The sequence below is a fragment of the Panthera onca genome, chromosome B1, assembly GCF_046562875.1.
Source record: "Panthera onca isolate mPanOnc1 chromosome B1, mPanOnc1 haplotype 2, whole genome shotgun sequence".
Lineage (NCBI taxonomy): Eukaryota > Metazoa > Chordata > Mammalia > Carnivora > Felidae > Panthera > Panthera onca.
The window spans coordinates 71,772,822-71,795,361 of record NC_138342.1 but is presented as its reverse complement, the minus strand read 5'-3'; the positions used below and the strand labels follow the sequence as shown (position 1 = coordinate 71,795,361).

At 38.4% G+C, this 22,540-nt stretch overlaps 1 protein-coding gene across 1 annotated transcript in view; it reads left to right on the top strand.

The window, feature by feature from the left end:
- Positions 1–22,036: 22,036 nt before the first annotated feature.
- Positions 22,037–22,540, top strand: part of KLHL8 (kelch like family member 8) — a 69,762-nt gene continuing 69,258 nt past the window's right edge. The window contains exon 1 of the mRNA XM_078445932.2: positions 22,037–22,137. The gene's annotated coding sequence lies outside the window, so the exon portion shown is untranslated. The remainder of the gene's footprint in view (positions 22,138–22,540) is intronic.

Genomic DNA, 22,540 nt, shown 5'->3' with positions numbered 1-22,540 from the left:
AAGGCAACAGGAAAGTCACCGTCAGCATTCATTTACACAAAGCCACAGATAACATCCCTTTCTTTTTTTTATATTTTTATTTATTCTTCAGACAGAGAGAGAGAGACGGAATGCAAGTCCCGGAGGGGCAGAGAGCAAGGGAGACACAGAATGCAAAGCAGGCTTCCAGCTCCGAGCTGTCAGCACACAGCCCGATGCAGGGCTCGAACTCACAAACGGTGAGATCATGACCTGAGCTGCAGTCAGAGGCTTAACCGACTGAGCTACCCAGGCGCCCTCATAACAGCCCTTTCGGATGCATTCCCTCCAGTCTTCGCTGGCCTAGGGTGTCTAAATCAGGTGTTTTTGCTTGCATAATCTAAAAGTAGAATGAAAGGTTGAAGAATTTTTCTACACATCTCTAAAAAGCACATACAATGTGGTATCATCGTTCTCAGAGCTCATTCCTATAGTGAAATGCCCACGTGCATAAAAGGAAAGCAGCTGCCCCCCTTTGTAACCAGTACCAAAGAAAAAGTGCACTTTGCCGTCTTTATTACAGCCACCATCCGTCTTCATGCATCACTCCCTAAAGCTCCAGCATTACAGGGAGTTTCTGCTAATGCTAGATTGAAGCGTTTAATGGGTGGAAGAATTAAACAAAAACAAAAACAAAAGAGCCATCACAAACTGCAAATTAAGGGATCAGCAAAACCCCTGCTGGTTTAAAAATCCCATTCGACCTTGCCAATACACTAATTAATATAATAAAACACACAAAGATCTTGCTTAAAATTAAGCTAGCAGGCTGCCCACGGCTTGCTGCCCACTCTCTGAGCAAGCATCTGCTTAGAATGTAACCAATTGTCTCCTTGGGAGGTTAAAGGAAGGGAGGGGAAAATGGCTTTGGCAGAGTCTAACAGTTAACTATGCCCCTTTTGAAAATAGAATTCTTACCCTGTTTTTAATGCCAAGCACATATAATGTCAAGTAAATTGGTCTCAATACAAAATATGACAGAACTGCAGCGAGTGCATGAAAGAACTACTATTTACATTAATGAAAATAATAGAAAAAAATATATATAATCTCATAATGTTACCCAGTATTTGAAAATTTTCTTCTTGGGGCGCCTGGGTGGCTCAGTCGGTTGAGCGTCCGACTTCGGCTCGGGTCATGATCTCACAGTCTGGGAGTTCGAGCCCCGCATCGGGCTCTGTGTTGACAGCTCAGAGCCTGGAGCCTGTTTCAGATTCTGTGTCTCCCTCTCTCTCTGACCCTCCTCCATTCATGTTCTGTCTCTCTCTGTCTCAAAAATAAATAAAATAAACATTAAAAAAATTTTTTTTAAAAAGAAAAGAAAAGAAAATTTTCTTCTTTCCAACTTTCAGCACTCTCTTATGCCTAGAACAGAGCTTGGTACATGTGAATATGTATTTAAGAACTCTAGTAAAAAACCATACACCTGTTGATGTTTCACAGACATTGTTAATGTTAGTGATGCAGTGTTAGTTCTTGATGTCCAAACTCAGAGGCCGAACATCTTGTTTTGCTTTGTTCAATCACTAATCATTATGCCCATCACTGTTCCAGACACAATAAACAATATTAAAAAAAAAAAAATTAAAGTTTCCAGGGGCACCTGGGTGGCTTAGTCGGTTAAGTGTCTAGCTCTTGATTTCAGCTCAGGTCATGATCTCAGAGTTCATGGGATCAAGCCCCTGTCAGCGTGGAGCCTGGTTGGGATTCTCTCTCTCCCTCTCTGCCCCTCCCCCACTCTCTCTCATACATACACACACTGTCTCTCTCTTTCTCTCAAATAAATATATATATATATATATATATATATATATTTTTTTTTTTTTTTTTTTTTTTTAAATTAAAGCTTCCAGGCATCTGGTTAGCTCAGTTACTTAAGCATCTGACTCTTGATCTCAGCTCGTGTCTTGATCTCAGGGTTGTGATTTCAAATCCCATGTTGGGCTCCACACTGGATGTGAAGACTACTCTAAAAAAAAATTTTTTTTTTAATTTAAACCTTCCTTAAGCTTTTTTGGTCTGCAAGAAAAAATGTACAAATAGGAAAAGTTAAATAACAGTACAGAGAAATAAGAACTGAGTGACTCATAACCAGGAGTAAACTGGTATATTTCTCTTACAGTTCCTTTTTTAAAATTTTTTTTTCATGTTTATTTATTTTAGAGAGAGACAGACAGACAGAGTGCAAGTGGGGAGGGACAGAGAAAAAGGGAGACATAGAATCCAAAGCAGGCTCCAAGCTGTCAGCATAGAGCCCAACGTGGGGCTCAAACCCACGAACCGTGAGATCGTGACCTGAGTCAAAGTCGGATGCTCAACCGACTGAGCCACCCAGTGGCCCCAGCACATTTTTTGAAAATTTACCTTTTACACCATTAAATTACCTTATCATCTTTGACCTGAGCTGAAGTCAGACATTTAACTGACTGAGCCACCCACGTGCTCCTCTCTTACCGTTTCTTATGCCATTTATTAAATATCTTCTGCATGCTACACACTGGAGTAAGCCACGTACCTATGTGATTTCATTGAGTTCTCACTGCTTTGCTTCAGAGTAGGTTTTATAATCCCTAGTTTTATAGAAAAGAAAATAGATACTCAGAGAGATTACTCAAGGTAATAGTAAAACACGGAGTTTAGGATTCCAGATGTCTTACCTCAAAGATTATACCTTTCCAAGATGTCATGCTGTCTCCTATTTTTAAAACTTATAAAGTACATTTGTGCCACTTCTCAGAGCTACAGAGGTATTTAGGAATGGTATAATAAATTGCCATGTACTCATCGTCCATCATCAGTAACTATCTCCTTGTAGCCAATCCTGTTTTATATATACTTGCGCACCCCTCACCCTACTCATTACATTATTTTGAAGAAATCCCAGATACCATGTTATTTCTTTTTAAAAATTTTTTAAAATGCTTATTTATTTATTTTGAGAGAGAGAGAGAGAGTGCATGCGAGCAGGAGAGGGGCAGAGAGAGAGAGAGAGAGAGAGAGAGAGAGAATCCTAAATAGGCTTCACACTGTCAGCACAGAGCCCGACTTGGGGCTTGAACCCATGAACCATGAAATCACAACCTGAGCCAAAACCAAGAGTCAGACACGTAAACAACTGAGCCATGCAGGCACCCCAGAAACCATGTTATTTCACCTGGATTTTAGTGTATCTCCAAAGACAAGGGCTTTTGTAAAGAAAAATCTATAGGGGCACCTGGGTGGCTCAGTTGGTTAAGTGCCCAACTTTGGCTCAGGTCATGCATGATCTCATGGTCCATGGGTTCTAACCCTGCATTGGGCTCTGTGCAAAAGCCCAGAGCCTGGAACCTACTTCAGATTCTATGTCTCCTTCTCTCTCTGCCCCTCCCCTGCTCACGCTGCCTCTCTCTCAAAAATAAACATGAAAAAAATTTTTAAAAATCTATAATCACAATACCATTATTACACCTAAAAAATGAACTAGAATCCTTTCTTTTTTGTGGGGGGGAGAGAGACAGAGCATGAAGTTGGACGCCCAACTGACTGAGCCACCCAGGCGCCCCTTAATTAACAAGAATTCTTAATCCAAATATCCAATACATGTTCAAGTTACTCCTCTTGCCTCATAATTTTTTTATGGTTGTTTTGTTCAATTCAGAATCCAACTAGAATTCACACATTGCATGTGGCTTCTAGGTCTCTTACGTTTCTTGAAACTTAGAGTTCTGCCTTGAACACTTTCTTTCTTGGTAGTCTGTTATTGAAAAAACCGAAAATAGGAGACAGGCTCAGATATGCAAGCATATAAAGGGTTTTATAGGCCATTGTGAGAACTTCAGGTTTTAAGTGCAATGGAAGGTCATTAGGAAAATAAAATGTGATCTCAATTTTTTCTAGCCTCATTCTCATGTGGACAATGGATTATGTAGTGGGCAGGAGTAGAAACAGGCAGAGTCATTGCCATCTCCAGCATTAGATACCGCCCTTAATCTTGTGTCCCTCGGCTATGACTTCACATGAAGATTTTCCTGTTTTCAAGATTATCAGTGACTACACTGGATGTAGACATTTCCTACCAAACAGTTCTATTTGGGACAGGGGACAACTTTCTTTTGGGGATTCTTGATAATTAACATGAATGAACATACAGCAGATTAATCTTGGCATGGCAGAGAATAAGCCCTCACTTGCTCTGAAGTGCTCCCCTCTGTGCAGAGACAAAGTGGCCCTTGGCGAGACTTGCCAGTATGAACTAAACCCCACTGTTTGCAGCAGCTTGTAGCACAAGCCTCACTGAGCCTGCTGGAGTTGGCAGCATTAAAAGAAACTCGGCCCTTGTTAATTATCAGAGCTTAATGCCCCATTCGGGTTTTTCCAGCTTCTACTTCAAAATAAAGTGAATATTTCTAATTCTCAAAGATTTAAAAAAACACACCTTTCAGAAAGAATTAATATGAAAGCTTTTGGGTTTGCATGCTGCCAATGATATTGAAATGTAAGTGCCAGGAACGGACCTTTCCTAAACCGGGGTAATTAATAATAAATTATTTTATTCTTCTCTTTTAAAAGATTAAATTTCCCCAGGGCACCTGGTTGGCTCAGTCGGTTGGGCGTCTGACTTTGGCTCAGGTCATGATCTGTAGTTGGTGAGTTCAAGCCCTGCATGGGGCTGACTGCTGTCAGCATGGCGCCTGCTTGGGATCCTCTGTTCCCCTCTCTCTCGGTCCCTCCCCCACTTGCATGCTCTTTCTCTCTCAAAAATAAATAAACCTTAAAAAAAAAAAAAAGATTAGGGGCCCCTGGGTGGCTTAGACTGTTAAGCTTCCGACTTCAGCTCAGGTCATGATCCAACGGTTAGAGCCCCGCTTCAGGCTCTGTGCTGGCACCTTGGGGCCTGGAGCCTGCTTCAGATTCTGTATCTCCCTCTCTCTGCCCCTTCCCCACTCATACTCTGACTCTCTCTCTCTCTCTCTCTCTCTCTCTAAAAATAATAAATAAACATTAAAAAAATTTTAAGGATTAAATTTCCCAATATTCTCTAGAAGGCACAATAATTTTTGTCACTATGAATTGTTTTTTATAAGTTACTTCCTGTTTACCAGTTCCTTTGGAACTCTGTTGCATAGTCACAGTGACAACCCAAAGGAATGTCCTGGTTGAACGTACTTCCATGTCAGACTGCTTGGGTTTGAATCCCAGCTCTGCCTCTTAATTGTGTAACCTTCCCGAAGATACTTAATCTCTCTGAGTTCAGGTTTTCTCCTCTAAAAAGTGGAGATGGTAATAGGAATGTGTCATAGGCTTGTACTGAGGACAAATGGGTTAATATCTATAATGGATTTTGAATACTAAAAATAGTGCTATAATATTTAGTGCTATATTATTATTATTAGCTACCTCCAAAGATTTAAAATGTTGTTGAGGTTATGATTCTTTCTTTCTTTCTTTCTTTCTTTCTTTCTTTCTTTGTGTTTAATTTTTTAAGTACATAGTTCAATGGATTTGGGTATATTCATAAAATTGTACAGCTGTCACCACTGTAATTCCAGAGCATTTTCATCATTGCAAAAACAGATCTGTACATGTTACCAGTCACTCCCCACTCTCTGGCAACTGCTCATCTACTTTTGGATACTATGGGTTTGCCTGTTATGGATATTATACATAAATGGAATCATAGACTACATGGCCTTTTGTGTCTGATTTCTGTTTTTTTTTTTTTAATTTTAAAGATTTTTTTTTTTTTATTTTTAAAATTTTTTGAGAGAGAGAAAGAGTGTGCCAGTGGGGGAGAGGGACAGAGGAAGAGAGAGAGACAATAATAAGTAGCCTCCACACTCAGTGCGGAGCCCAATGTCGGGGTTCCCATGACCTGGGGATCATGACCCAAGCTGAATTCAAGAGATGGAGGCTCAACCGACTGAGCTACCCAGATCCCCTAAGGTCTGACTTCTTTCACTTACTATAGTATTTTCAAGGTTCATCCATGTTGTAGCATGTATCACCAGTACTTCATTTCTTTTTGTGGCTGAATAATACTCCATTGTATGGACATACCACATTTTGTTTATCCTTTCATCAGTGGATGGACATTTACATTGTTTCCACTTCGGGGCTATTATGAATAATGCTGTTATGGATATTCATACACAAGTTTTTGTACGGACATAAGTTTTCAGTTCTCTTTGGTAGATACTTAGGAATGAAATAGCTGTGTCACGTAATAAGTCTACTTTTAACTTTTTTGAGGAACTGCCAAAATGTTTTCCAAGGTGAGCACATCATTCTGTATTCCCACCAACAGTATATGAGGATTCCAATTTCTCCTCTTCCTCATCAGCACTCATTATTGTTTGCCTTTTTTAGCATAGTCATCCTAATGGGTGTGAAGTGGTATCTCACTTTGGTCTTGATTTGCAATTCTACTAATGACTAATCATGTTAAACATCTTTTCATGTGCTTATTGGCCATTTGTGTATCTTCTTTAGAGAAATGCTTACTCAAGTCCTTTGCCCATTTTAAAATTGAGATGTAAATATTCTTTATACATTCTGGTTACACGTATCTAATCAAGTATATACTTTGCATATATTTCTCCCATTCTATGAGTTGTCATTTCACTTTCTTGATAGTGTCCTTTGAAGCACAAAAGTTCTTATTGTTGAGGAAGCCCACTTAAGAATTTTTAATTTTAATCTTTTATTACTTGTGCTTTTGGTACCATATTTAGAAACCATCACCCAATCCAAAGCCACAAAGATTTATGCCTAGGTTTTCTTCTAAGAGTTTTATAGTTTAGCTTTTGATCCATTTTGAGTTAATTTTTGTATATGGTGTAAGAGAGGGATCCAAACTCATTCTTTCGCATCCTGGCTAGTATGTCTATCCATCTAGCAGTACTACACTGTCTTGATTACCACACCTTTATAGTAAGTTTGAAATTGGGAAGTATAAATCCTTCAACTTTGTTCTTCTTTTTAAGATTGTTTTGGCTACTCTGTGTGCTTTGTATTTCCATGTGAATTTTAGGATCAGCTTGTTAATTTCTGCAAAAAAAAAAAAAAAGAACAGTTCGGATTATGTTGAATTTCTGGATTAATTTGGGAAGTATTGACATATTAATGATATTAAATCTTCCAACCTATGACCATGAGATGATTTTCTATTTATTTAGGTCTCCTTTTGTTTTATTCAACAATGTTTTATGGTTTTCAGTGTACGAGTCTTATATTTCTTTTGATGTTATTATAAATGGAATTGTTTTCTTAATTTCATTTTCAGATTATTCATTGCTAGTGTATAGAAATACAGCTAATTTTTGTGTATTGATCTTATACCCTGCAAACTTACTGAACTCATGTGTTAGCTCTAATAGTTTTGTGTGTGTGTGTGGATTCCTTTGGATATTCTATATATAAAATTCTGTTATCCATGGATAAAGTGACTTTTACTTCTAGCTTTCCAATTTGAGTGCATTTTATTTCTTTTTCTTGGTTAATTACCCTGATAAACCTCCAGTACAGTGTTGAATAGAAATGGCAGGAGGGAGCATCCTTGTCTTGTTCATGATCTTAGGGGAAAGTTTTTAGTCTTTCACAGTTAAGTATGATGTTTAGCTGTGAGTTTTTCACAGATATTCTTTGTCAGGATGAGGAGGTTCTCTTCTATTTCCAGTTTGTTGTGTGTTTTTTATTATAAAATGTTGTTGGGTTCTCTCAAGTGTTTTTTTCTGCATCTATTGAAATGATCATGTAGGTTTTTTCCCCCTTTGTCTTTAATATGATATATTAAATTGATTGATTTTCATAGGTTGAACTGTACTTGCATTCCTGAGATAAATCCCACATTAGTTGTGGTGTACGATCTTTTAAATGTGATGCTAGATTCAGTTCACCAGTACTTTGTTGCAGATTTTTGCGTCTGTGTTCATAAAGAATATTGACCTATAGTTTTCTTGTGATGTCTTTGTTGGTAATGGAATAATGCTAACTTCACAGAATGAGCTGGGAAATTGGGACAGCTATAGGAATCTGTTCATTCATGTAGATTATCTAGACCTTCAGTTGACATTTAATTGTTTACAGTATTCCATTGTAATCCTTTTTGTTTCTTTAAGTTGGTAGTAATTACCCTATTTCCACTTGTGATTTTAGTAATTTCAGTCTTCCTTCTTTTCTTCTTCATCAGTCTTGCTAAATCTACCCTTTTGCTACTATTTTTCAAAAAAAACCTTTAGGTTTCCTTAATTTTCTCTTTTGTTTTTACATTCTCCAGTTTATATAATTCCACTCATTGGGGCCTCTGGATGGCTCAGTTGGTTAAGCCTCTGACTTCAGTTCAGGTCCTGATTTTGCGGTTTGTGAGTTTGAGCCCCGCATCTGGCTCCATACAGACAGCTTGGAGCCTGCTTTGGATTCTGTCTCCCTCTCTCTCTGCCTCTTCCCTGCTTGCACACTGTCTTTCTCTTTCTCTCTTTCAAAAATAAATGAACATTAAAAAATTTTTTATATAGGGGCACCTGGGTGGCTCAGTCGGTTAAGCGTCCGACTTCGGCTCAGGTCATGATCTCACGGTCTGTGAGTTCAAGCCCCGCGTCAGGCTCTGTGCTGACTTCTCAGAGCCTGGAGCCTGTTTCAGATTCTGTGTCTTCCTCTCTCTCTGACCCTCCCCCATTCATGCTCTGTCTCTTTCTGTCTCAAAAATAAATAAACGTTAAAAAAATCTTTAAAAAAAAAATTTTTTTTTTATATAATTCCACTCATTTATTATTTCCTAACCTCTATTTGCTTTCAGTTTACTTGATTTAAGCTCTTTATTGTTTTTTTTTTTCTGATATAGGCAACTGCAGCTATACGCTTTTTCACCCTGTTCTAAGAATACGCTTGTTGATAAGTCATTCAGGACTAAATGCATGGAATATCAGTTGTAATGCCTAGCATCCGAAGACCTAGACGTATTAACAGGACACAGATTTGTTTTTCTGCAAGAAGAGCAAGAGCAGAACTCATTATCAATGTTAAATTTGTATTATTATCTTCAATATACCAACTAAAAGCTATCAAGCCTAATATTATTTTCAGAAATAGGCTATAAATAATAAATGTAAAACTTAGAAACTAACACTCCATTAATTTCTCCCTGTCAATCAGCCAATATTTTCCTTATGTCCACGCTGACATATCTATCTCAATCTAATTGTTTATTTATTTAACCAATGGTTGGATCTCTATGTTGTTTGTTAAGCCTTCTGATGAAAGAAACTAGAACTAGGCTAACTCTCTGTTCTTCTAATTATGCTTTAAAAAAAATTTCTAGGAAGAGAGTTTCTACTGGGAACAGCTAAATAAACAATTTTAAGAAAGAAAAATGTACTGGCAAGTACCTCATCCTTCAAGTCCCAGTGCAAATACAACTTTTCTTTGAAGACTTTTCTGATCTTCCGGAAAAATTATGTGTTCCCATAATTTTCTTTCTTTTTTTTTTTTTTTAATATTTATTTATTTTTGAGAGACAGAGTGAGACAAAGTGAGACTGGGGGAGGGGCAGAGAGAGAGGGAGACACAGGATTGGAAACAGGCTCCAGGCTCTGAGCTGTCAGCACAGAGCCTGATGCGGGGCTCGAACCCACAGACTGTGAGATCATGACCTGAGCCGAAGTCGGACGCTCAACCGACTGAGCCACCCAGGCGCCCCTCCCATAATTTTCCAATATATTTTTGTTTTATAGGATTTGCCATGTTTTATTGTTATTATTTGTGTTATGGTGTCTTCCCTAGTAGACTGGTAGACTGTGAGTTCTGGGAGGGTGAGGAGCATGCTTTATTCACCACTGTGTCACCAGGGCCTGGTACCATGCCTGAGACTCAACACTGTATTCATCTGGGAACATGGCTACCAGCCAGTTCTGGGATTTTAGCCATGAGAATATGTGACACTTTGGAAGTTCATTTCACATCTGTTGTCTTCTCATTTATTCTCTCATTATCAAAGTGGTTGGGATTGATTTTGTCATCTTCAGTTTAAAATTAGAGAGACATAGTATGGAGAAGTTAAATGACTTCCCAAAAGTTACACAATGAATAAAAGTCTAAGCTTTTATGTAAATATTAAATTTTATTTAAATTTATTTGGAATAAATTCTCTATCATCAGCCTGCTAAAATGATGCCATGTGCTTCTCTGAGGCTGCCTCCCATAAGGTATCTATCTATTAACAAATCAAGTTCATGGGTTTTTTTTTCCTAGTATAAGGCAAATATTCCTAAAATAGAAGGAAACATGGCAAATTTTACCAAAATCCCTAGGAGAGAGACTACTGTTGGTTTTTTTTTAAACTTTCTCCTTAACTTGTATCAAAGCTATCAAATTTAACTTTTAGAGAGTTGTTTCCTTTTGTTTCCATTCCTTCCACCTTGAAGGTAGAGTGCTTCCTTCACTACTGCTCCTTTACCAACATGCTCCAGCAGAGGGCGCTCCAAGGGCTTTACAACTATTAGGGAGTCTCACTTCCACTCCACATATCCAAAAGACAAGTTTTAATCTAATTCTGGTGCCAAATCATTGAATGGGGCTGGCTTTTCCCTGGCTCCTACATTAGGAGCTGGTAGGGTTTGAACAACTTGAAGAGAAAGACTGTATTATATCATAAATCTCCATATTCAATTAAGGTTGTATTTAAATATTCAATATGAAGTATAGAACATTTTTAACACTTGATTTGTTATAGTTCGAGATCATAACAGATGATGATTAAATGATAACAACCATGCTCCCCTGCCCCCCACCCCCAACAAAGGTGTAGCTTGTCCAGTTGTCTCAAAGGATGACACACAAAATTTTCTTCCTGGAGGAACAGTACTTTTTAACGACAATATGCTCTATGCTTCATAATCTCATCACTAGAGATGACCACTGTTCAGTGTGCCACATAACTAACATTCCTATGCATATACAAATGTGTTTATTTTTATAAAGCAGGGTTTGGACTCTATACCTTTATATCTATCTATTTATTTGTTTGTTTGTTTATGTAATTTTTAAGCCCAGTATAATTATATTACTTATATTACAATATAGGGATTCAACAATTCTATACATTACTCAGTGCTCATCACAGTAAGTGTCCTCTTAATTCCCTTCACCTATTTCACCCATCTCTCGTCTACCTCCCCTCTGGTAACCAGCAGTTTGTTCTCTGTATTTAAGAGTCTTGTTTTTGGTGTGTCTCTTTCTTCTTTGTTAGTTTGTTTTGTTTGTTAAATTCCACATGTCAGTGAGATTATAAGATATTTGTGTTTCTTGGACTGACTTATTTCACTTAGCATTATACCCTGTAGATCCATCCTTGTTGCAAATGGCAAGATTTCATTCTTTTTCTCGCTGAGTAATATTCCAGTGTGAGTGTGAGTGCATGTGTGTGCATGTGTGTGTGCGCATGTGTGTGTGTGTGTGTGTATAAAACATCTTCTTTATCCATTCATCTATTGATGGACACTTGGGCTGCTTCCATAATTTGGCTATTGTAAATAGAAGAATATTTTTCTATTTTCTTAGTTTAGCAGGTCAAATCCTTAAAAATATCTTTATACCTACAATATGGACCCAAAATTCATCCTACTCTAAATGTACTAATCCATCCAATAATTGAACGTTGATTATAGCAAATTGTTAGTTGGCCTGTGTTTTTGATAGTTTAAGCAATGTCTAAACAATGACAAAGAATGCATTGTGGAATGCTTCTAAAAGATACATTTAGTTTGAAATAAACACTTAAAAAATATTTATTTAAAATAGTAAATCAAGGGATACCTGGGTGGCTCAGTTGGTTGAGTGTCCGCTTTGGCTGAGGTCATGGTCTCACAGTTCATTAGTTCAAGTCCCACATCAGGCTTGCTGCTGTCAGTGCAGAGCCCGCTTCAGATTCTCTGTCTTCCTCTCTCTCTGTCCCTTCCCTGCTCATGCTCTTTTCTCAAAAAATAAAATTTTTTAATGTTTATTTTTGAGAGAGAAAGAGAGAAAGACAGACAGACAGGGCCCAAGTGGGGGAGGGGAAAAAGAGAGGGAGACACAGAATCTGAAGCAGGCTGTCAGCACAGAGCTCAATGTAGGGCTGGAACTCGTGAACCATGAGATCATGACCTGAGCCAAAATCAGATGCTTAACCTACAGAGCCACCCAGGTGCCCCTTCTCAAAAATAAAATTTAAAAAACCTTTAGGGACACCTGGGTGGCTCAGTGGGTTAAGCATCTGACTTTGGCTCAGGTCATGTTCTCACAACTCATGAGTTCAACCCCCTCATCCAGCTCTGTGCTGACAGCTCAGAGCCTACTTCAGATTCTGTGTCTCCCTCCCTCTCTTCCCCTCCCCGGATCACACTGTCTTTCTCTCTCTCTCTCTCTCTCTCAAAAATGAATAAAATTTTTTTTAAAAAGTTTAAAAAAAATGATAAAATAATAAATCAAACAATGAAAAAAGAGATGGAAAATATTGAGTATCTTCTATAGGCTGGCTATGATGCTAAAAAATTTCATTTGTAAAAATCACTTCCAGGCAGACTAAGGATTTACATATAAAATGTAAACCTCAAAAGCTTTAGAAAAAAAAGCAACTTTATGTTTCATGAATAGGAAAGTTTTTTTAAGTTATGAAAAGCTCAACCCATTAGATAAAGCTTGATACATTTTATTATCATTTTAATTAAGAATTTCTGATTATCAAATGTTACCATTAGAAAGTAAGAAGAGGGCACCTGGGTAGCTCAGTCCCTTAAGCATCCAACTCTTGATTTCAGCTGAAGTCGTGATCTCACCGTCATGAGATCCAGCCCTGTATTGCGTTTTGCACTCACAGCAGAGCCTGCTTAAGATTCTATCTCTCCCTCTTCCCCTGCCCCTCCCCTACTTGTACACACTCATTCTCTCTCAAAAAAAAAAAAAAAAAAAAAAAGGCAAGAAGACAAGCCATAAGCCAGAGAAGATATTTAGTATTCATATAATAAACAGTGAATTACTATTTAGACTATAAAAATTACTCCTAAAAAACTATCTTGAATTTTTTTTAATTTAAAAAAATCTGAAAAAGAATGAAAATCAAATTTAAAATGGAGGGAAAATTAAACAAAAATTTTGCAGAAAAGGAAATCTGAATATGTAATATTAAAACTCATTTATAACTAGATAAATGCAAATTAGAACCAGGAAATACTATTTTTTTAAGTAGGCTCCACACCCAATGTGGGATTTGAACTCACAACCTCAAGATCAAGAGTCACATGCTCCACCAACTGAGTCAGCTAGGGCCCCTAGGAGATACTATTTTTATCCACCAGATTGACAAAAATGAAAAAGTCTGGGAAAACTAGGTGTTGGCCAGAATGTGGAACAACTGAAATCCTCAGAAAGTTTTCTCAAAACTGTAAGTGATATAACCATCTTGGAAGACAATTTGGCATTATTTAGTAACATGAAAGTCACCAACACTATGAAATCAGCAATTCTACTTCTTGAGAAACTCTTAATTTTTTTTTAAAATTTGCTCTTTTTTTATTATTATTATTTTTAATGTTTATTTTTGAGACAGAGACAGAGCATGTCAGAGAGAGGGAGACAGAATCTGAAGCAGGCTCCAGGCTTTGAGCTGTCAGCACAGAGGCTGATGCGGGGCTTGAACTCACGGAGTGTGAGATCTGACCTGAGCTGAAGTCGGATGCTTAACCGACGAGCCACCCAGGTGCCCTGAGAAACTCTTAATTTTCTATGTAAACTTATACATGTCACAAATGTTCGTAGCAGTGTTGTCTGTAATCGTAAAAAACTAGGAATGACTCAATTACCCATCAACAGAAAAGATGAGAAAAGTATGGTATATGCATTCAATGCAATACCATACAACAATAAAAAATGAATAAACCATAACCAAATACATTAACAAGGACAAATATCTCAAATACAATAGTGAGCAAAGAAAGTAAGTTGCAGAAAAATACATATGTTACCATTAATTTAAAGTTCAAAAACATGAAAAATAAATGCAAATATGATAAAACTACAAATAAATATGTGGGAATGATAAATATTACTTTCGGGATAGTGTTTATCTGTGGAAGAGAGAGAGGGATGTGTTTGGAAAGCACCCCACCAGGGTAAGTACACAGTTTATTTAATTACCCTTTCTACCTTTATTTTTTTTCTTTCTACCTTTATTTAAGTGGTACATGCACATATACCATTAAGTGCCAAATAAATGTAATTATTTTAGAACATTTAAAAATTTGTATTAAACATATAATTAGCTCTGAATTGAGATAAGTCATTCTGATAGAATGTGTTAGATTTAAAGAAAAAAATTTTTTAATGTTTATTTATTTTTGAGAGAGAGAGAGTGAGTGTGATCAGGGGAGGGGCAGAGAGAGAGGGAGTCACAGAATCTGAAGCAGACTCCAGGCTCTGAGCTGTCAGCACGGAGCCCAACATGGGGCTCGAATTCATGAACCATGAAATAATGACCTGAGCGAAAGTCAGGCGTTTACCCGACTGAGCCACCCAGGCGCCCCCAGAATGTGATAGGTTTAAATTTGAGTCACGAATGTAGAGATAAAGTGTTAGGAGTGTGGTAGGGTCTCCTCCCTAAGGAATATGGTAAGAAAAGACTTCAAGATAAGGGAAGGCAACCTTCCTTATGTTATGTGCCATGCCTATGTAACATCCCTCAAGCCCTTGTAACATGAGACTATCCAATCAGACTGTATGTCTATACATTATCCATATATGGGGGACGAAGAAGTAGAAAACGCGTAAAAAGCCCCTGTGGTGTTCAGGGCTCAGTTTTTTTGGGTACAGACCCAACTGAGCTCGTGCCAGCACAAATAAAGTTGCTTCCTGGAAAGAAAAACCTCGGTGTCATGATTGTGTGAGAATCCTGCTGTAGGAGAAAATGAGATATTGTGAACAAAGAAACTGCAAAATCATATTTGGATTGGGGTACAAAAAAGAAAAGAGATTAAAAAGAAGTTCCTCTATTTCAGATTTTGGAGGCCAAGAGAATTTGGGTGTCACTGAGGAAGTTGGGAATAGTAACTGATTGGAAGTCAGGACTCAACATGCTGATACTCAATATTGATAGGACATCCAGTGGAGGGATCCACTAGGTTTTTAGAAAGACTCATGTGAGGGGTGCCTGGATGGCTCAGTCAGTGAGCTTATGACTCGTGATCTTGGAGTTATGGGTTCAAGCCCCGTGTTGGATATAGAGCTTACTAAAAACAAAAAAACAAAAAAACAAAAAAACAGAAAACAAAAAACCTTCATGTGAGGGGTCACTGGTACAGGGGTCAAGGTAAAACTTAAATGTGAATTCGACACCTGAAGCCAGAAGATGTCAGAGGACTCTATTAGACAGGTCTGTTCTGCAAGAAGAATAACTGAGTAACAAAGAGCAATACAGCATGACCTTCAGCTAGCACTACAGCAGCATCTTCCTATAAGTGTCCTTATGAATAGGAATAAGGCAATTCAGGGGCGCCTGGGTTAAGCGTCCGACTCCATTTTGGCTCAGGTCATCATCTCATGGTTCGTGAGTTTGAGCCTCTCATCCGGCTCTGGGCGGATCCTGTTTAGGATTCTGTCTCTCTCCCTCTCTCTCCCTCCTCTCTCTCTCACTCTCTCTCCCTCTCAATATAAATAAATAAACTTAAAAATAAAAAGAAAGAAGCCAATTCATAAAAAAAGGAAAAGAATTACCAATGGGAATATTAAAAGTTCATCCTTATTATTAATCAAAGAAATAAATATTGGCAAAGACTTCAAAAAAATTTTTTTAACGTTTATTTATTTTTGAGACAGAGAGAGACAGAGCATGAACGGGGGAGGGTCAGAGAGAGGGAGACACAGAATCTGAAACAGGCTCCAGGCTCTGAGCTGTCAGCACAGAGCCCGACGTGGGGCTTGAACTCATGGACTGTGAGATCATGACCTGAGCCAAAGTTGGCCGCTCAACCGACTGAGCCACCCAGGCGCCCCAGGACTTTAAAAAGAAAATAGAATTGATAGAGTTGTCAGGAAATAAACAATTTTATCATTACTGGTAAGAGGATGAACCTTCCTAGGGGCCGCTTAGGTTAAGATATCACAAATCTTTTGAATTTATGTGCCCTCTGATGTTGTAGTTTCACATTTGGGGAAATATCTTGATGATTTAGCTACAAGTTATACAGCCTTTTTTGAAAATCAAAAAACTCAAAATAACCAAAAATGAAAGCTTTATTAAAGGGATAGTAATGGTAAATCCATACAGTGAAACAGGCTACAATTTTTCAATGTTGTCAAACATAAATATTTTTTAACTTGACAATTTATTCAGTATATATTCTCAAATGAGAAAAAAAAAAAAAGAATGTTAATTCATGTAAAGAAAATGGTCCAAAGGATACACAGCAAGATATTAACTGTTGCTATTTTAGAATAATGATGCTGTTTCAACAATAAATACATGGTGCTTTTATAATAAGATAAAATTACACTAACACTTACTTCTAGTTTTAAAAATGTCTTTATAATTTTTCTGCAGTGGTTCAAAAATATGTTTAGATGTCATGAAAGCAAAGAACAAGGAAAACATCAGGATAGAGAAGTTATATCCAGCAAAGCACGTCCTTTATATATTCCTGCCACAAGTAAGCTATCTTTGGTATATCTCATCATTCTACCCTAGAAGTAAAGCTGAAGATAAGAATTTAAGTTAGAATTATTTCATTTGGGAGGTGATTCCCAGAAGCAGGGGCAGCAGAGATGCAGAATGAGAAAGAGAAGGAAGCTATTAAAGGTGCATTATCATGTAGATTATCTCTGTGGGCCATTGAGTTCAGTTCCCTGAGGAATTCTGGGAAACTGTGTGGAAGGTACCTCAGAGTTACCCCCCACCCCTGCCATGTAAGTGAGTTTGCTTTGATTTTTAGTCAACTCCCTCAGTCACTGGTTGAGAGATGCTTGTAAGAGAGAGGGAAGACAGCTAACTTCCCAGCTTCTGGCCTCCTTTGCCTTTGGGTACTCAGGAAGCCAAAAACAAAACAAACAAACAAACAAAAACCACAAAAAACAAACAAAAAAACCCTCAGGTGAAGAGTCACAGATGTCTGCACAGGGAAGCCTAGGTACCACCTGCCAAACTTCAGGAAAACCCCTACTGACACAGTGTGTAAAAGTCCTAACATCTGGATATCTCCCGCTTTCCAATACTGACTTTGAATGATTTTTTTCCCCACTGAATGCCTACATAATAATATGAAGGTACAATATGAAGGGGTAGGTAGGTTGTGATGATGATCAAAAGAGGGAGAGGATTAAGAAGTCTACAGTTTGTTTTAACTGGTCTGTGCTGAACACTGTTAGATGCTGTGGAAATAGAAAGGAAGTGTAATTCAGGGTGCCTGGGTGGCTCGGTTGGTTGAGCATCCGACTGACTTCGGCTCAGGTCATGATCTCGCAGTTTGTGAATTCAAGCCCTGCATTGGGCTCACTGGTGTCAGCGCAGAGCCTGCTTCAGATCCTCTGTCTCCCCTGCCACCGTACCTCCCCCCGCCCCCCGCCCCGCCCCGTCCCCCATGGCCTCTGCCCCTCCCCCCTCTCAAAAATAAACATTAAAAAAAAATAAAAGAAGTGTAATTCATAAATTCTGGTCCACAGAGCTTACAATAGAATGGAATGTATATACATGTGAAACTTTAAAGTGTTAATAAGGATGTATATAGTCAAGTGTCAGTGCCAGCGATACAGATAAAATGTTGAGGAGAGAGGCCTTTCCATACTTAAAAGTAGGTCATACACTGAATCATAGGCCAGACCAGAGGATTATATTACAATTGACAATAATGGCATTCTAGGTGATAAGCCCAGCAACAACAAAGGTGTAATAGCAGGTATGCTGAACATCTTCCTGTTGTCTCTATCCTGATTGGTGCCAGAAAATCTGACCTTTTGGGCAAAATTAAAAGACTTCCTTGCCCTCTGGCTCCCAGCAGCCACCTTTGGCAGGGGCTGTGCTTGAGGTGAAAGAGAAGGACAAGGACTATCCCAACTTCCTTCTCTCAGGGTCACTACAAGTTAGCTGCTTTCCTTTAGCAAGTCTTTACTGTAGTCAGGAGGGCCTGTACACACAGCTTTCTCTCCTCTCCACCTTCTAGCAACTACTCTCTTTTTTTTTTTTTTTTTTTTAATTTTTTTTAACGTTTTTTTATTTTTTATTTTTGAGACAGAGAGAGACAGAGCATGAACGGAGGAGGGTCAGAGAGAGGGAGACACAGAATCTGAAACAGGCTCCAGGCTATGAGCTGTCAGCACAGAGCCCGACGTGGGGCTCGAACTCACGGACCGTGAGATCATGACCTGAGCCGAAGTCGGCCGCTTAACCGACTGAGCCACCCAGGCGCCCCTAGCAACTACTCTCTTGCTAGCTCAGGAATACTGCATTGTTCCTAGGAGCTTTTCCTAGAATCTAGAACCTTTTCATACCTTTATTAAATTTCAAATTGCTCCTCAAATACACCGTGAGTTTTCTGTCAGCTGCCTGATTGAAAGGATGGGAGGAGGCTCTGTTGAGAGAAGAGTGAAATGTTTGACAGAACTTGATGAAATAGTTCATGTTGCAGAGTAGAGGCAGGTAAGATGGACATTTTCTTTTGAAAGTTTTTAAGTTTATTTACTTATTTTGAGAGAGAGAGAGAGAGAGCGGGTACGTAAATACATGCATGCAGGAGAGAGTCAGAGAGAGAGGGAGAGACACACACACACACACACACACACACAGACACACACACACACACAGAGAGAGAGAGAGAGAGAGAGAGAGAGAGAGAGAGAGAGAATCCCAAGTACCATCAGCTTAGAGCCCAACACGAGGCTCAAAGTCACAAAATGTGGGATCATGACCTGAGCCAAAATCAAGAGTCAGACACTTAACCGACTGAGCCACCCAGGTACCCCTTTAAAGAAAAATGATACTACAAATATGAAGATAATATTCTGAGTGAAGTTTAAGCATTCTTTTTTTTGAAATTTAAACATTCTTGACTGACATGCAAATGGCTGTTTGCCAATGAGCATGCAGCAAAGGTCATCTCATATTCTCTATCCTGAACTCTCTTTGGCCTCATTTGTTTTCTACTCAACAGTTGGGAGCATAAAGGAAGTCTTTTTGTGGGTAGGCACATATCCAATTACCCACTGGTCTTCTATGATACAAGTTTTCAGCTGATGATAAAAGTAGCAACTGAAACCTTCCAACTAGGCTGAACAACATGCTATTCTACTAGTAATCCAGTTTGCCTCTGAGGAAATTGGCTGAAAGTTTCACTTCTGGTTCTGCTTCCTTAAAAAATAAATGAACTTATAACAATTTCTCCTGTTTAATGTTGGCTTGTAAACTCCTGAAGACAATTACTTACAGAGAGGCTATGAAATTTGAGCTTCTTTCTGGACCATCTTGTGTAAGGATATTATGGGTGCAGGAGGGTTACGGGACAGCCAGCAACTATTGAAGTGAAAGAATTACAACATCTACAAAAGGTTGCAACGTGATAGCCTCAAAGTATTGTCTTAAAGTTTCTATGAGAAATGGTCACTGCCTAGTGAAGTAAATTCACATCCATTGTACATCCTCTGTCTGATTACTCAATCTTGGTTTATCACTTTTCATCAGTGGTTTTCATCTGCTCATCTCTTCTTGGCTCCTGACTGTTGAACCATCTTTCTCTACTGACCCATTGAAAAAGCAGTCTTAAATTGCTAATTAACAAGGAAAGAAAGCCTGCAAGCCTGGGCAGGCCTCTGTGGCAGTTCCAAAATTTGGAAGCAGCTCCATTTTGTTTATCACATAGAGATATTATTCTTTTTGAGACTGGAAATTCACACTCCTCAAGGCCTATAGTGAGACTGTTCGGTGGTTCAATGGTCATCAAGGACTCAGGCTCCTCTGTCATTTGCCATCCTATTCATAACTCAAATAACTTCTTGATCCAAGATGGCTGCTAGAACTCAAGCTATTACTACACTTGATCTTACCCAAAAGGCCGAGAAGGTATTACTTCCAGGAAGAGAGAAGATGAGAGGATCTTCCCAGCTGAATCAATTCCCTTTAAGCAGCCATCCCCAAACCTCCATGCAATGCTTTTATCTAATGCTTAGAACTTACTTTGTCAGAGAGGCTGAAAGATAATTTGTTAGCTAGGTACATAGCCACCCCTCAAGAAACTGGGGTTCTTTTATTAACAAAGAAGGCAAGAAGATATTGTTTAAGCAACTAGCAGTATCCGCCATGCTGCATTTAATTTAATTAAACTAATATTTCAAAAAATAGACTTTTTGGAGATAGGTTCTATTATAAGAATGTGAAGATGTTATCAGAAACCTAATGTAATATAGATCTAAATCTTAATGAAACGAGTACTTTTCCTTTTTTTAAAGTTTTTATTTATTAATTTTTTTTACTTATCTCTACACCTAATGTGGGGCTCAAACTCATGACCCCAAGATCAAGAGGCAAATGTTCCTTCCATTGAGCCCGCCAGGTGCCCTGAAATAAGTACTTTGCATACAGATCACACATTTGGAATATATGTTGGAATTGAAACACAATTGCATTTGTTACACTGTGTCAGTTTCTACCATATATATGGATACAATTTTGCTCAGGAGTGTATTGCACATATTTCAAACATAGATATTGGAAAACAGAATTTCTCTAAATTTGTTTTTCTGATGACTAAAGTCACAATACTTATAGAGGGGGTAGGGATGGAGGCAAATTGCTCTCATCCTGTGACTTCATGGATTGCTCTAGAGAGCCAAATATATAGCCTGAAAGCTCAAACATGTCTAGGCAAGTTCACAGGAAATTGACTTGGGCAGGATGGAGTAGCAAAAGTGAAATGTTAAAAATGAGGGGAACGTGGATTAAATTATAAATTGTAAAAACTCACAAACACAAGTAATTTTCAAAAGAAAAAGTACACAAATTGAACCAGCAATGGCCATACCAAAGATGCTTTCTGTTTTAGTTCCATCCATTGACCCAGACTACCCAAAAAACTTATTACTGTAAACAAGAACTATGTATCTACTGTGTAAATATATCCTCAAGTAATGTTCTCTAGCCCAGAGTTTCCCCCACTCCTTTCACTCTTTTTTTTTTAACTCAAATTCTGTCTTACAGAGATATTCTGAAGCCACCAGTGGGAATTAGCTATCATCCTTTAGAAAGCAGAGTTGAATAGTTGAAACAAGGCCTTAGAGTCTGCAAACCTTAAATATTTACTATTTGGCCCTTTTCTGAATATATTTACTCAATTCTCCTTTACTTCACAAAGTTGATATGGATTCATTTATTGTCTGAGTGTTTATTAAACAGCTACCATAAATCAAGTACTATGCTCCTACTTTCTATTTAAGCATCCTTGGGATAAATGAAAGAGGTAGATAACTAATTAAAATGCTCACCGGTAAGTGCTACATTTGGGGCAAAAATAGGTTACAATGTGAGCATATATGTAAGAAACTAACCCAGAATTGAGGAGAGGGGACTGTAACCAGGGAAGACTTCCTCATGAAAATAGTATCTAAGTTGATATTGGATGATGAGTGGAAGTTAGCCAGGCAAAGAGGGAGAAGGCACAGGAATTACAAAGGCCCAGAGAGAAATTAAGGAAATGCAAATATTTCAGAGACTAGAATGGAAAAAGGTTAGCGAAGGTTTAGAGATACCCATGTCTGATTATTGGCAAGGGTAATGAAGGTTAGAACTGTCATAAATTAAAATAGCATAAGCTGGGCTGCAGGGTGAAGGCCAGAAAACATAGCCATCAGTGTGTTGTGGGGGAGAAGTCAGGAAATGACAGTTAAGGGAAGTTAACGCACCACAGTAGAGTTTGGCTGTGAAAGAGGTGATAAGATGGGGTGGAGGAATGGTAAGAAAGTGCAGTCCAGTGACTCTGTAGGACTTGGACGGGCGAGGTGGTGCTGCATAGTGGTGCTCAGGCTACCAGTGTGGAGCCTGACCTGGGTCCTTAAATCCAGGAAATCAGAGATCATTATCTGAGCTGAAGCCAAGAGTCGGATACTTAATGACTGAGCCACCCAGTCGCCCCTAACAAGGTTCGTTCATATAGCTTTCTCCATCCTAAATTCCATTTCTGGTGATTAAAATGTCTTCTTTCCTCCTGGTATAGGGAAGGCACCTTTCACATGGTAGTTTTATGAACTCTTTCAGGGAAGAAAGGTGAGAGGGTGAAGCGCAGAGTGACCTTCCTCCTTCTGCCATTTTTCTCAAATTCCTTTAGCTTTATTCCATATGCTAACGTGCCATATTCTGGGATAGCATGTCTTGAACCCCCTCAAAGGTATATCTTGTTTTGTGAGATATATATATTTTTAAAATAATTGAGAGCACTGCTGTGGATATATTATTTTTTAGGGAACGACTCTCTCCCCCCCTACTCCTAGTTTATTGACATTTGGTTTGAGAATTTAATTTAATTTTCAGGTTTTTTGTGTGATT